The sequence below is a fragment of the Adiantum capillus-veneris genome, chromosome 15 (assembly GCF_014529385.1).
Source record: "Adiantum capillus-veneris isolate H3 chromosome 15, ASM1452938v2, whole genome shotgun sequence".
Taxonomy (NCBI): domain Eukaryota; kingdom Viridiplantae; phylum Streptophyta; class Polypodiopsida; order Polypodiales; family Pteridaceae; genus Adiantum; species Adiantum capillus-veneris.
The window spans coordinates 46,417,982-46,434,305 of NC_140945.1; the positions used below are offsets into that span (position 1 = coordinate 46,417,982).

The 16,324-nt window shown below is 44.4% G+C and overlaps 1 protein-coding gene and 1 pseudogene across 1 annotated transcript in view; both read left to right on the forward strand.

Moving 5' to 3' along the window:
• EMB3119 (Ribose 5-phosphate isomerase, type A protein) overlaps nucleotides 1–16,324 on the forward strand; it is a 28,047-nt gene that overhangs the window by 2,621 nt on the left and 9,102 nt on the right. The window lies entirely within an intron of this gene.
• LOC147440623 (2,3-bisphosphoglycerate-independent phosphoglycerate mutase-like) lies at nucleotides 9,577–11,615 on the forward strand (annotated as a pseudogene).

Genomic DNA, 16,324 nt, shown 5'->3' on the forward strand with positions numbered 1-16,324 from the left:
ATGACCATATACACCTCCTCCCATATCGGCAGACTTGCATGTGAAGGCCCTTTTTACATCACAGTGATGGCATCATTATTGTGTTCCACCTGTGTCGAGAGAACCCCTAAGGGAAAGTAAGCCCACCTAGTGGTCTCCGGCTGGTGGTGTGAAACTTGCATCAATGTCACGTGCGCATGGCTCTGTGTGCCACGTGGACACGCTTCATCGACTTACAGAGCGAGTTTTCATCTATTTCTAGGTAGGAGTGTCCAGAATCCTAGGAGGATTAGCACCGACAATTTTGTGAGCCTGTTCGCAGGGTGTATGTCCGAACGAGTCCAATAGAAGGTTTTCTAGTTTTGGAACCCTCGTGCATAAATGGATTGTACAAGCGTTTTGCTAGATGTGTTACATTAGGATGGGCATTTGACATGACGTGCATGTAGGTTTAGGTTAGAGGAATCCAACGAGCCATTCCCCGCGTTAATTGGATTCCCGGGTGGGCAGACGTGCAACAATTTCACCTAGAAACTTTGTCGAAGTCAAGTTTATTAATAAATGATTTGTTATTATAACTTTGTCTTCCAGTTTTGCCCTATCTAAGCCTTAAGAAGTTCAAAAAGCTCTATTCTCATCTATAAAGGGAGGAGCATGGCTAACACTTGCCTCAAATTGAGGAGCGCAGGAGGCCAGCTTTGATGTTTTTGCAGTGGCAGACCAGCCCTAGCGTTTTTGGCAGCCAACGATTTGTAGTTTCCAGCCCTAGCGCTTGCAGATTTCAGCAGTGCAGCCAGCATTTTCAGATTTCAGCCCATCTTTCTTGTCGGAAATGGCTTGGATTTGCCTTCGTTAACTTCCCGTTGCGGTCGGGTACTTCAGCAGCCCATTGAGCTTCTTGGCCATTCCCTCGCCGCATCGAGTGCTCCCATTGCTGCCCATCAACGGCATCGTTGAGATTTGCATTTTCAGCTCTCCATTCCTCTCATATCGGGAACGCTAACCAGCCGCAGATCTACCCCTTGGTGGTTTTCACGATTGTGACCATGTTATATTATTACATCTAGTCCTAGTTGTAGATACGAGAAGTGACATGCCAAGGAGGACCCCTACACTTGGATGGTCACGACTCTTCACTCTAGAGACATGCCTCTTCGCCAAAAGCCACACTCCTTTGACAACTGGTCGACACCCCTTCACCCAATGGTATTATGGTTGTAGCTCTTCGTCCAAAGGATATGTCTTTACGTCAATAATCATGTCTCTTCACCATGAGACGTGTCTTTTCATCTGCGACTCTTCGCCTCCTATATAAGGAGCCTATTGTACTTAGTTTCATTCATTCAATCAATCAAACATCTGTGTTCGAGTCTCTCAAGCCTAATCTACGGCTTTTGGTCTTAAGAACAAATAGCTAAACATGATGAAATACTAAGTAGTAGCAGCAAAGCACAACAAGTTCTTGACCAGCTTTCTGTCAAAAACCCTCTTGGAATGCACTAATTGTAGGATATGTCCAACTGGGCAGGGCCAAGAAGCTCTGTGCTATTTTCGACAGATGTGAAGCGAGGGTGTCTCCAGCTTTTGGCAGAAATTAGGGTTTGCATCTAGACGCAGAGTCTGAGAGTGAAACCCTAACCGCTCTCTTGAACTTTGATGATTGATTAATACAAAAAGAAATACCGAAAGGGGCACCAGTCTTTGGGGCCAATATCTCTAGGCACGGAACTTCGCCGGGCCAATGCAAATCTATTGTGATCTGTGAATTGTTTTGAAGTGGTTATTTGGTGCTGTCGTGATTGATTCTTGACTTGGAGTGTCCAAGTCTGTTTACAGTGGTATCAGAGCACGGCCGATTTCTCTTCTACGGGAAATCCGATCCCCGAATTTTTTTTCCGCGGCACCTATGGCTTCAGGCAATGATCAGTCGACTCCCTCTGCATCTTGAGATGCGGGCAGGGATCACAACAAAGATTCTGGCACGGAGTATGGCCCGCCTAGGCCTACTCCAACGGAGCAGCGAGAGATGGAGCGTCGAAAATTGATTGATGATGCAACAAAGATGATGCTCAATTTTGCCAAGGACCCGAAGATGGCAAAATATATGAACCAGACCTCTTTGAAAGAGGTACAGACAGAGTGGCAAAGAACCACAACACCACTCCCGAAACCCGCTCTCAAGAAATCTTCTGCCTCCAAGAAATATACGGAGAAGGAACTAGAGAACGTGGTTGATGCACGGATTGCTCAGCTTTTCGACGTGCAAAAGAAGGACAAAAAGCACGGCAAAAAGCAGAAGAAAGGCACTGACTTCCCGGGATATTTGGGTCGTCGGTCGACATTCGATAAGGCAAAGAAACTGAAGAAGCGCGTCAAGTTTGAAGGCCTACCCAGTTCTTCTTCTTCTTCTTTTTCTGACAATTCTTCTAGCTCTTCAGACTTGAGCGAAGAAGATAGGAAAGGTAAAAAGCGAAGCAAGAAACAAAGCTTCGGAAAGGGCAAGAAAAAGGCAAAGAAGGCTACATCTCGCCCAGAGACTGACAGTTCTACTGAGGACTCGTCTACAGATAGCTCAGATTCCGATGACGGAAAGTTTTATGCGAACAAGAAGAATTTTTACAAAGCCAACCAGTATGACTTTCTCGAAGATAAAAGCAAGAAAGTCCGAGAGTTTAAGGAAGGTGGCCACTCGATCAAGTTTGATACTTTTTCAGGATACTCAGATGCTTCGAAGGCTTTGTCTTTTATACAACAGTTTGACATCGCTTTCGTGGGAGGACGCTATTCAGAGCACTCCAAGATTCGGAGAGCTACCTCTTACCTTAAGGGGAATGCTCGTACTTGGTGGTCCACGCTTCTTTTAACAAGAGTGCGCCTGTTAAATGGCTGAAATTTAAGAAGCTTTTTATTTCTTCTTGGTTGACGCAAGAATATGAACGAGATATACGAGCTGCTTGGAACCATCTTCGGATGACCAAGAAAGACACAATCAATGCTCATTGTGAAAGATTCTGGAGCTCTTTTCTACCCGCCTCTTCATTCAAGAAGATCTCGTTCAGAGAACAGATTGAGCGGTTTACCTTGGGTCTACCTACAGAGATCCGAGATCACTACTTGGAACAGAAGTCAGCTTCTATTCAGGAGTTGATGAGTCATGCGAAGCGGGGCTTTGCCATTCACTCTGGCAGTTTGACCTACCCCACAAATAAGGCCATGACACAACGAGACTTCTAGGAATGAAAGTAGAAAGAAAAAGAGCAATCCAGAGAAAAAGGATGCACGACCCAAGCTTACTCCCGAGGAGAGAGCTCGCTTCATCAGAGAGGGGAAGTGCTTTGGATGCGGGGAACATGGATATATCTCCGCGAAGTACCCTAAAAAGGCACAGAAAGAACAGAATGATAAAGACGACGACAGGCCTGAGAGTTCGAGAGCAGCTGAGGAATGTGGCAGAAAAGGCAGATAGAAAGGAAGAACTAGTACCACATGGCTTGGGACCTGCACCGAATCTAATAAATGAAAGTACAAACTTTGCCGCTTTTGGGGCAAAGTGAAGGATCAGGAAGCTCTTTTGAAGGAGCCAAGGCCAACTTCTTTTCACTTGGAATTGGCGGCTCGATTTGGAATTACGCCCGACAGACTGATGCCACAGGCGGAGGTAGTTCGACTGGCACCCGGATGGGATGTTGCCATTACACCGAGCATTGGCAAACTTCGTTTGCAATGACAGGGGTGTTCAGGGCACGCGAGTGACGTTCTACTCAGGATCCCTTGGTACCACAACAACTACACCGTGGTTGACTACCGGGCCGAGAAAGCGACTTTGATAAATGAAGGGCTTAGAGATTGTACTCGATGAACTTCAGTGTCTTACTCATTCTTTTGGGAGAGAACTGAACGCTGGATAAAGGTTGAATATGTTTTGACCTGATCAAAAGAACGCCAAGATTTTTCTCCACACTCATGCCAATTGCTTTTCAGAGGGCCTGAAGATCAAACCATTGATCTGATACTTGGAAGCACGTCACCGAATCGGCCACCTTATCGTGTGAGCCGAGTACAGAATGAAAAGATTATGAACCCAGTGAAAGACCTCTTGGAAAAGGGTCTTGTTCAGCATAGTACTTCACCGTATTGCTCTCCACTGTTGTTGGATTTGAAGATAGACGGATCTTGGAGAATGTGCATCTATTATAGAACTCTCAACAAAATCACCATCGAGAACAGATTCTAGGATCGATGATATACTCGACAGGTTATAGGGATCCTCGTGCTTTAGCAGGATTGACTTGAAGAGTGGATATCATCAGATCCGAATCGCGCCGGGAGACGTCTACAAGACAGCCTTTCGGACGACTTTTGGGTTATTTGAGTTTTTGGTGATACCTTTTGGCTTAACCAATGCTCCTGCGACATTTAACCGGATGATGGACAAGATTTTTTTTCGAGAGTACAGGCTATTTGTTGGCACTTTCTTTCATGATATCATTGTTTTCTCCAAGAATGAAGCAGACCACAGAGATCATATGCTTCAGAGATACATTTTTTTGGGGACACTTTATCTTAGCAACATGAGTGCAAATGGATCCGGCCAAGATAGACACTGTCCGTGATTGGCCTGATTTGAGGAATGTCCATGAAGTTAGAAGCTTCTTGGGACTGTGTTCGTACTACAGGTAGTTCATACGAAAGTTTGCAGAGGTTGCTTCCCCTTTGCATACCTTGACACAGAAAGGAGTACCTTTTTCGTGGGGACCCACAGAGGTGACTGCCTTTCGGACATTGAAAGAGAAATTGACTACGGGACCTATTTTGACTTTGCCGGACTTGCAGAAGTCATTCGAAGTATATTGTGATGCTTGTGGTCGTAGTCTGGGTGCGGTCTTGATGCAAGAAGGCCATGTCATAGCTTACGAGAGCCGTTTGTTCTCTAGGCCGGAGATGACAGCACAGATCTATGAGAAAGAGCTTTTGGCAGTTATCCATGCTCTTACTCAGTGGCGGCATTACCTACTCGGAGTGGATTTTACTATCTTTACAGACCATCAGAGTTTGCGCTACTTCTTGTCACAGAAGCAGCTTTCGGAAAAGCCGATGCGATGGGCGAACATCTTGTCACAGTTCCGCTTCCAGACTGTCCATGTGCAGGGACAGAAGAATGTGGTGGTAGATGCTTTGTCTCGGAAACCGTTGGTTCTTGCTGTTTCCGCGATACATCATAGGAGCTTCGAGGATATGGTCGATCAGTATGCCACAGATACAGATTTTGCACATATTTTCACACGGATACGGGATGGGGAGACAGTAGCTGGATACTCCCTTCGGGAAGGCTACTTGATGAAAAAGTCTATGTTGTGCGTTACACGGCCGTTGAGGGAGAAGGTTATGACTGAATGCCACTGTCCACCTTTTACGGGTCACCGCGGCATTGCTACAACCATGAAGGGGGTAGAGAGATACTTCTTTGGGCTGAGACTCAAAAAGGATGTGGAAGAGTTTGTGTGCAGTTGCTTGGTATGCCGAAGGTCAAGTTTGACAGGCATAAGGCACAGGGATTGTTACAGCCTTTACCCATACCCACCCACCCCTGGGAAAGTATTGCAATGGATTTCATTTTTGATCTCCCAAGAACACAGAATGATCACGATGATTTTCCGATTACATGGCACGTTTGAGACGATTGTCTCCGACAAAGACCCCAGATTATGAGTTTGTTTTGGAAGGCAATTTGGGAGAACATTGGCACACAGTTGCAGTTCTCGTCATCGTTCCACTTGTAGACTGCTGGGCAATTTGAGATTGCCAATTCAGTGATTTTAGATTTATCGAAGTCTTGTATCTCGGATCAGAAGACTCAATGGAAAAAGAACTTACCTTTGGTGGAATTTGCCTACAATAACACGATACACTCTTCGACGGGGAAGACGCCATGTGAGATTGTTGAAAGTGCTGCGAAGGTTCCATCCTTCTGAGCACGAAGATTAGATATTTGAAGCGGATGAATATTCGCGAGATTTGGATACTGCTTTTGCCAAGGTTCGCGAGACTTTACTGGAGTCTCAAGAATGACAGAAAAAGGCAGCGGATCGCCATTGTCGCGACATGAAATTGAAGGAGGATGATTGGGTGCTCTTACGTTTTGAGAAGGCACGCCTACGAAAGAAAAAGGGAAAGGAGAGGCTTTTTCCAAAGCTTAGTATGCGATACTACGGACCTTTCCAGATCACTGACAAGATAAATGATGTCTCCTTCCGATTGAAACTGCCAGATACTTGGAGGATTCATAATGCATTGCAAGTGAGTCTCTTGAACCCTGTTAAGGGTGATGTGCTTGATGATGGGGAGCCTGATGAGCAACCCGAAGTGGAAGAAAACGAGGAGATTCTTGTTCCTGAACGGATTTTGGCACATAACGATACGAAGAAAGGTAAAGTCCGAAGGCGTTTCTTGGTTTAGTTCAAGAACTTTCCTGCATTTGATGCGAAGTGGATGGAGGAGGAGGACCTAGCAGATACTCCTCGGATTGTGAAACTGTGCAGTGGGATTCACAAGAGGGGAGTTACTCCGCTCCTTTGTCAACAAATGCCTTGATTTTGATACTAAAGTCACTGATGTCTCTTTGAGCTTCAGGGATATTGAGAGCTGACAGTATTCTGCTGGATGACTTTATGAAATGGAATTCCTGATTATGATACTGATTTGTTCTTGACTTCTTGCGAGTGCAGGAACTGATAGACGAAATGACTTTAGCATTTTGGTCTGATTGATCTCGAATAGACATGGTTGCAATAGGGGTTAGTCAATCGGACATCGATGAGGCCCCAATTGGACCTAGATGTGATTGCTAGCTATATTGCCGATAAATCATGGTCTAAGATCCGAATGAATGTTGAATGTCATGTGATGTCTTGTGATGTTTGGTGATGTCCTGTGATGTCGTGTGATGTGACTGTCGATTTTGTACATGTGCTAGATGTGTGTTCCTAGTACGTAGGTACTAGCAGTCAGTGTCTGCTAAGACGGTTTATGGCTTTTGTCGGTTTTGCAGGCGTAATCGCGGTCGATTACAAAGCTTTCAAGAGGGGGGTATGTCACAAAGTGATGACGTGGCGGACAACAGAAACCCTAATTTCTGCCAAAAACCCTAATTTTCGAAAATCGCGAAGGCTGATTTTTTTTTCTTTTGAAAAATGATGAGCGATGCGAATTTTGCTTTTTTTTAATAAAAAAAGAGAAAAGACTCTCTAAGAGAGAGAGAACTGATGCTTTTTGCTTTCAAGCTTTTGGGGCTCTGCTTTTGGGCATCCCTTGTAATCTTTAAATTAGTGGTGAGGGCCTCACTTCTCAGAGCATTTGGACGCAGAGTCTGAGAGTGAAACCCTAACCGCTCTCTTGAACTTTGATGATTGATTAATACAAAAAGAAATACCGAAGGGGGCGCCAGTCTTTGGGGCCAATATCTCTAGGCACGGAACTCCGCCGGGCCAATGCAAATCTATTGTGATCTGTGAATTGTTTTGAAGTGGTTATTTGGTGCTGTCGCGATTGATTCTTGACTTGGAGTGTCCAAGTCTGTTACAGGCCATTCTTGCCTGGGCACAGTGGCCCTTTACGCAACGAGCAAGATCTTGAAATTATATTCCCCTAACGCGCATTGGTTCCACAAAATCTGTCAGCTGATTCCAAAAAGGTTTTGCATTGTCAGCATAGTGAGAAGTTGGCCAGAACTTGAGCAAAGATCAATTAGTCCACAAGGAAAAGCTTATGTGTCACAAAGAACATTCGCGTTGATGGGGAGAAGCGTGGCCAGATGCACACTCCAACACCCACACCTGACGTCATTCTGAACACTTCTCTTGAGGTCTTCCTCGATCCGTGGGACGCCATGGAGCCCGGGGCTGTTTCCAACAAATGCAAAGTGAGGGTACCTCTCCAAATGCAATCACCTATGCTTTCGTCTTGAAGGCATGTAACATTGCCTTGATGTCTGGAATGTGGTGTCTTCAAGTGCATCTCATTGCCCAACAGTGACAAGACCAGGGAGCTCTGGCTGGCTGGCTATTTTCAAGATGCAAAGCGAGGACATTTCTCCTGATGTAACCACCTATGCTTGCATCTTGAAAGCATGTAGCACTATGTAGGAGCAATGATCACGTATGCGAAATGTGTTGTTCTTGGGAAAGCACCAAAGAGTGCTTGATGAGCTTTCTATCCGAAATGTCGTCTCTTGGAACGCACTGATTGCGGGATATGCTTAACATAGAACGCTCTGGGTTGTCGCAATCACCTATGCTTGCATCTTGAAGGCATGTTGCAATTTGGAAGACGCTAGGATGGAGAGAAGAACTCATGATGATATCGTTAGTCAGGGGCTGTTGAAAAAAAATGTTATGGTTGGCACTGCCTTGGTCGACATGTATGCAATTACCTACACCTGTATATTTTCAGTCAAGGGCCGTTGAAAAAAGAAGTCATGCTTGTATGCTTTTCGACGGTGATACTAACCAAAAAAATCACAATTATATTGTTAGTCAGAGGCTCTTGGAAAAAGATGTCGTGCTTTACACTGCCTTGGTTGATATGTATGCCAAATGTGGTGCACTACAGGATATACCCAACATGGCTATGGCAATAACGAAGTAATCAGATTTTTCACCAGATGCAAAAGAAAGGCGCTTTTTCATGGCTAGGATGCTTTCTTGAGATATGCACAACATGGCTGTGGCAACGGAGCATTGAGATGTTTTTAGCAGATGCGAAGGAAAGGCCTTCCTTCAAATGCAATCACCTATGCAATTAGGGGCTATTGTGTAGAAACATTTTGTGCTTGGCAATGTGGCAAGCTTGATGAGTCCAAAACACTACTTGACAACATGGACCATGGTGTTAGCAGGTTATGCACATGAAGGACGAGATTGATTTGTTCTATGATGTTGTCAATTTTCCAAACTTCAGTTTGGAACTAATCAGAACAAGAGTACATATAGTGCAGATGGCAGAAGTAATCTGGTTTGAACTCTTTACACCAGTTGATATTGATCGCCCACTGTTAATGTGCCTTTCACAGTTGAGCACCATCCTTCTTACTTCCACCAGATTTGGACGTATGAAGCGTCGAGTGAATTTTGATAGGCTCTGAATTGACACAAGCTGAAATATAAAAATTCCCGCTTCTTCCTAAAGTTCCTCCACCCAAATAGTCACAAGCCTATCTCCTTCATCCTCCATTGTCGTCTCTTGCAGCGGGTTAAGAGCAGGAGATGCCCAGCATCGTTGTCGTTGATGCAAGGTGCATCGACGACAGACATTCACAGACATTGAATTTTGATAGGCTTTGAATTGACACAAGCTGAAATATAAAAATTCCCGCTTCTTCCTAAAGTTCCTCCACCCAAATAGTTACAAGCCTATCTCCTTCATCCTCCATTGTCGTCTCTTGTAGCGGGTTAAGAGCAGGAGATGCCCAGCATCGACCTTGCATCAACGACAGACATTCAATCGCACGGTGAGTAAGCATTATCATTCTGTGATTTTTGACATTTTTGACACCGCAAGGAGTAAAAAAGCAATGATATTTGTCAAGATTGGATTGGAAAATCCAATTCATTTTAATTTGGCAAATCAATCACACAATTCGGAAATCTTGAAACTACCAGTTGTCCAGTAAATACTTAGAATACCTAAAAGTAATCCAAAATCTCTTATGCGGTTGGTAAGCATTTGTGGCACTTGACCTAGAAAACCAAAAACCTACTAATAGATAGGAACACATTCCAACTAACTCCCAAAACACGTAAAGCTGTATTAAGTTGGGGCTGAGAACTGACCCTAACATTGACGTGGTAAACAGACTTAAATAAGCGTAAAACTTGGTATATCCCCGGTCATGACACATTTTGCTCGAGAAAGATTTAGAAGAGTTACGGCAACAAGGAGTGGATGCCTCATTGGCATCTGGAGGGGGGCGTATGCATGTAACTATGGATCGCTATGAGGTACCTTGTGATTACCAAATACCGACAATTGCCTTTTGGTTTGAAAGAGCTTGCTAAGATTTCAATATGAATTTTAATGCATCCATGCAAACACCTTAAGAGCCAAGACAGGATCAATAGTAATTGTCGATGTTGATTGTTTCACTTTGATTTGGGTCTGCAATGCAGTCTTGAAGAGTTAGTTTTGTTGGGACTTTGTGAAATAGAATGACTGGAATCTGGTAAAAAGAGGCTGGGATGCACAAGTTTCTGGGAGAAGCTCCTCACAAGTTCAAGAGTGGTATAGAAGCTCTTATGCAATTGAAGGCAGATAATCCAAAATTCAATGACCAATACTGTCCTCCATTTGTGATTGTGGACAAAAATGGCAAATCTGTTGGTCCAATTGTTGATGGTGATATAGTTGTAACCTTCAACTTTAGAGCAGACAGAATGATCATGTTGGCAAAAGCTCTCGAGTATGCAAACTTTGATAGGGTGGGTGTGCCCAAAATTCACTATGCGGGTATGCTTCAATATGATGGCGAGTTGAAGCTCCCTAGCAAGTACTTGGGTGAGCCCTCCCGAAATTGACCGGACATCAGGTGAATACTTCGCAAAGAAAGGACTCTGAACCTTTGCATGTAGGTACAGTTGGAAGAGGCTTGACGAGTCAGCTCTGTTGTTAATCCTCATGCCAAGGAGGGCTATGCAGTATATTTAGAAATTAATCGTTTTGGGCGCTTGAGACAGCGAGACAGTGAAGTTTGGACATGTTACATTCTTCTGGAATGGGAATCGGTCAGGCTTATTTGATAGCAGGCTTATTTGATAGCAAGCTGGAGACCTATGTGGAGATACAGAGTGACCAAGGTATCACTTTTAATGAAAAGCTTGGCATGAAAGCCCTCCAAATTGGTGAGAGAGCCAGGGACACAATTTTAAGTGGCAAGTATGATCAGGTAGACTTCAATAACATTTACAAGTTCATGGTTAATAATTTTCTTCTTGATTGATGTGGCATCAGGCTATTTGTGCTTGTAGGTGCGGGTGAATCTTCCAATGGGGACATGGTGGGTCATACAGGTGACATGAAGGCCACAATTGTGGGGTGTGAAGCTGCTGATAAGGCTGTTAAAGTGAGTTAAGCAGCTATTCTGGTCTCTCTCGTTCTTTATCACCCAAGTGGTAGCTTGGTATCTTGGTTTCCTCTTTGTAACATGTCTCAAGTCCTAGGCTTGTCATAGAGTTCTTTGGCACACAAATCTACATGTTCAAGAGCATAGTTCAAAATATTACAATATCCAAAAGGACGGTACACTCCCAAGCTACATAGTTGATGTCCTAAGAGAGGCATACAAAAATAGCTGTTCTCAAATTGGATCAGAAACACCTCAAGGCAAGGCTTGAATAACATCATCAATTTGAGAAATAAGTCTCTCAGCATTGGCAATTTGTCCGACCATCTTGGCATCTACAACTCTAGTGTCGATTATCATTCGTTTGACTCTATCGTGCTGATTGTTGATATTGTAGAGTCGACACTTCTCGAGCTTCAACTTGTTTGCAAGTTCAAACCAAAAAAAAGAACTCTCATACATGGACTTTTGTAAGCTTGATCAAACAATCTGTTGCACTCTCCCTCCAAAAGTTGATTTATGAAATTCCCTAAGACAAACCGACTCCAAGAGGGAACGAAGCCCAAAGAGGGAAGAAAGCCCAAAGCTTTGAACAGATGAGGAATGTCATCTTCCTGCTATTGACACCTAGGGCATTCGCCGTTTGAGACACCGATACTCTCAGCTTTTTGACTTGTTCAAATGGCTTTTGATCTCTCCCTCTTAGTACAAATTCTGATGCTTTTACTGGGAAAAAAAAAGAGCACAGCTCATACTAAACTTCAAGAATTGCAAACTTGATGGTTTGTAGTACTCGATAGACTTTTTATTGAGCATCATGAACACATTCATATTTGTGATGAATTAGATCGGAAAGAATTCACCTTCGAATTTTGAAACTGCTTCTCACATTTTCAGCCATGACCTATACCTACATACATTCCGCTCCACCCATAGCGTGGGCTCTCAACCGTGTCTCGTCACATAATTCTTGAGCATTGAGAGTCACTTATTCATATAGTTCATCACATGTATCTTTTGGTCCCATACAACATATTTGACCACCCAAAACGATAATAAAAAATCACATGTACCTTTGGTTCTACATGTCATATTTGTCCATCCAGGACGATAATAAAAAATATACATCTCTCTCTCCAACAACCTCTGACTAACAATCTCGTCATGAATTTGTTTGCCCAGATCAACGTCTTGAATAATACCGCATGCCTTCAAGGCACAAGCATAGGTGACCGCATCTGGAGAGAGGCCCTCGCTTCGCAAGCGATGAAAACAGCCTAGAACTTCGTGACCCTGACCATGTCGGGCATATCCTGCAATAAGTGCAGTCCAACCGACGACATCCCGGACTGGAAGCTCATCAACAACTTGTTGTGCCCTGACAAGTGCACCGCACTTAACATACATACTGACCAACAAGCTCTATAAGCATATGTCCTTCTCAAGTAACCCACTAGCACAAATCTCCGCATGTACCTTATTGCCTTGGCACAAATCCTTCTTCTTAGCACAGGCTTTTAATGAGGTCATCCAAGGTAGTCTCATTATATTCGAGTGTGTGTCATTGTCTTCCTCTCCATATTTCACTTCTGTGATTTTGTGAGGGGATTGAGAGATTCTCAGTGAACGCGAAATTAGTGTGACTATGGGAAATTCCGAATTAAGATCGAATTGCTGCTGAGAGTTGGCAGTTGGTAGCTTTTGACGGCGTAGTTTTTTTTAGGAGCTTTTTCCTCCGGGTTAAAAAAAAAAAAGAGGAGCCACGTGGGCTAACTACAGGCCAAGGATTTCGAATTGCCCACTACGCTAACGAAGTAAACATCTGCTTCAACTCCTCCATAGGAGTTAGTGCAATCCTTGGCGTAGATGGGGAAGGGGGAGGGTTGGAAAAACTTGTTACCTCCTAGTGGGGAAAATTCTTCTTCGCCTCTCTCATTCTCATCACCTCCAAGCGAAGTATCCATTCCGCTTCGAGTGATGACCATCCATTGAAGTCGTGGTTGTGGTCTTGGGTTCTTAAGTTCACGAGGAACTTGGATTCTTGGGGATCTTGGGTTCTTGAGGTTCTTCTATTGCTTGCAATCTGTGTTTGAGAAGGATCTTCTCTTCACCCGAGTTCTGCTCTTTTCTGCGGGCGCACCCCTTGGCGGCCTTGCACTCACACCAAGGTTGCTTTTTCCCACCTCACGTTGATTGGCCGGCCGCTAAGTGCACGGTCCGCTCGCAATGAGTGAAAGAGGCACAAGGGGAGGCTGGACAAGCCCTTCTTTCTTGGGATTCCTGTCACTCTTCAAAAACACGATTAGGAATCGACACGCCCAATCGAACTTGGGTTCGTGCGACCGCAACAAGCAAAAAAATTCTTGTGATTCTTGTGGTTCTTTCCTTGAGTGATACAAAACCAATGTAAGGTGGAGCGGAATGAATGTTTGAACTTTGCTCAAGCTGAGTGCTCCGAACTGTGCTCAAGGTTCCTTTTTATTCTTATGGAAGGGAGAGCCTTCCGTTCCTTTAGTGAGAGAGTGCAATGGACACAAACAAGTGAATGGACACTGTGAATGAAAGTGTATGAGACTGAGAGATAGAGAGAGAAGAGAAATACGACACCAGAGTCGTAAAAACCTCCTCCGAAGGCCCCACTCTCGTCGGCGAGAGTGGTCTACTATTGATTGCACAAACTGGTACAAACTGAATGCATGTGACTGATGCAAGTCTAGGCTAGATCGATGATGACGACGGGGATGGCGAGACCGATCTAAGGGCTGAAATTTGCTACTCTTTATCTGCTGTCCAAAAACGCTATGGGCTGAAATCTGCTGCAAATCAAAACGCTGAATTGGGGCTGATTTCTGCTGCTGAAAAACGCTGCCTTGGTGGCTGAAAACTGCAGGTCTTAGGGCTGAAAGCTGATGGCTTTAGGGCTGAAAACTGTAGGTCTTTATCTGCTGAGAATCGCCATGCACAAAGGCTGCAAATCTGGAAACGCTAGGCTCCTGAAAAACGCCAGGCTGCAGAGCTTCCTTTGGGAGGAAAAACGCTAGAAGATGGGATCTGCTGGTGATGAACCTCTTGCTGAAAACGCCAATGATTGGAGGTCTATGGCGAGGCTTACTTGATCATGAAAACGCTAGGTTGATGGGGGTCTTTGCTTGGAGGGAAAACCACCAAGGTTCTTGCTGAGAAGCTGCCTGTTGAGCTTGGCTCCTGTTGCCTCTTCTGCCAATTAGTGCTAGTTTAGGTTTGCTTATATACAAACTTACTCAATTTGCCCGACCTACTTTCCAATAAGAGTCACTTGAAAATTATAAGTGAAAAATGTCAAAAATAGGGAAAATAGGCTAAATGCACTGGAAAATGCCCCTGAAGGATTCTGATGGGAATGCTTATGATCATGCTGTGTGCAACCAGAGGATATGCATCTACACTAAGTGTCTGGACATGCACGGTCTGCGAACAGACTCACAAAAGTGCCAGATCACTTCTAAATCTAGACTGACTGAACTGACTGAACCCTTGTCGTGCTGTAGCTTGTCCACGGACACATAGGGTTGGATGTGTCACGTGACACCAAAAGGTTTCTTTTTCTGTTGCTTTCCCTTCCTTTTGTTGTTGTTGTTCGATTCTTGTTCCGTCCAAACTGTGACCAATTTGTCTGTAGGGTACGTAAGAGTGCCTCCATGGATTGCAACCCTTGCTTGGCATGTCCCATTAGTCGTTGCATGGACTCAGACTTCTGCAACAGACAATAATCCCGTATCTCTTTAGGTAGACCACAACAAAATCGCTCAATCTTCTGCTTGAAGGTGATTTGTTGAAAGAAGAAGCAAGTAGAGAAGTGTCCCAAAATCTTTGATCTAGTGTCCTACTTAGATGATTCCAAGCTGTGATCACATTGCGTTCGTATTCTTGGGTGAGCCTTGAGAAAGTAAAAACTCTCTTGAACTGTAGCCACTTAGGTGGTGCCTCCCTCCGTAGGAGGGTAGACCACCAAGTTTGTGCGTTACCTTTGAGGTAAGATGCCACCCTCTGGACCTTGGAATGCTTTGAGTAGCGACCTTCGGAGTAGGCTATGTCAAACTGTTGGATAAAAGCAGGGCCTTGTGGGTATCCTTAAAGCCAGAAAATGTCCACCCTCCTTGAAAATCCTTGGGCTTCTTGCCCTTATCCTCGAGAAAATCGTACCAGGTGGGTCTGTAAATGTACATCCTCTTGGTTGAAAACACAGGCTCATCAGAATTCGAACTTTGAGAGGAGGAAGAATCCTCATCCAAACCATCAAAATACTTCTGAGATCTTTCGTGGGATCGGCTCTTCTTTGCCTTCTTCTTTCCTTTGCTATGTCTCTAAGTCTTTCTCCTCTTCCTGCTCTTTCTATCCTTATCACTAGACTCAGAGGAAGAAGAATTGTCCGAGCTGTCAGAAGAGGACGAGGATGAGCTAGAAACACCCTCGAATCTCACACGTTTCTTTGCCTTTCGGGCATTCTTAAAAGTAGATCTCCGACCCAAGTAGCTTGCATAGTCTGCTGCTCGACTCTGTTTTTGCGGCTGCTGCTTGGTCTTCATGAGTGATGATTCGCTGTTGTACGGCTTCCTCAGATTCATTCTCTGAGTACACCTTCTGATTGGGTGTTCCTAGTGTCGTCTTTCTTCAAAGCTGACTTAATAGGTGAACGGATGGCAACAAGTCCAAAAGCATCTCGCTCCAAAAGCTAGCGCTGCCAGCAGCCAGTGCGTTTTGCGGAAATCCGTACGGCATGCCACATCATCATCGTAAAGCATGGACGTTCATACAATTGCCACATGAGCATGCCTTTACGCAAGGCTTGAGTGTGTGTGTGTGGCCCTGCCTATTTTTATGTCTAGTGTCTCTTGGGCCCCGTTGGACAGGGTCCCCATAAGTTGGTGGAAATTGGCTTTAAAAAATAGGCCACTCGACAAACCTTGTAAATTTGGTAAAACTTTATCTGCCTAAATTGATAGAGGGCTGATTTGAAGCTCATAAGTGAGTACGGTGTGTGTGTGTGTGTGAGTTGGGGGTGCAATTGATCACAACTTTAATGGAAAGTTGCCTTCTCCCTTGTCTCATGTAGCGTGACGATTTGCCCTCGTGCATCTCTCTCCCCTTTGTACATATGGTAATGTCCCACTAGTTGTGTCACAAAGTGATGACGTGGTGGACAGCAAAAACCCTAATTTCTGCCAAAAACCCTAAAATTCCTGCAAACCCTAA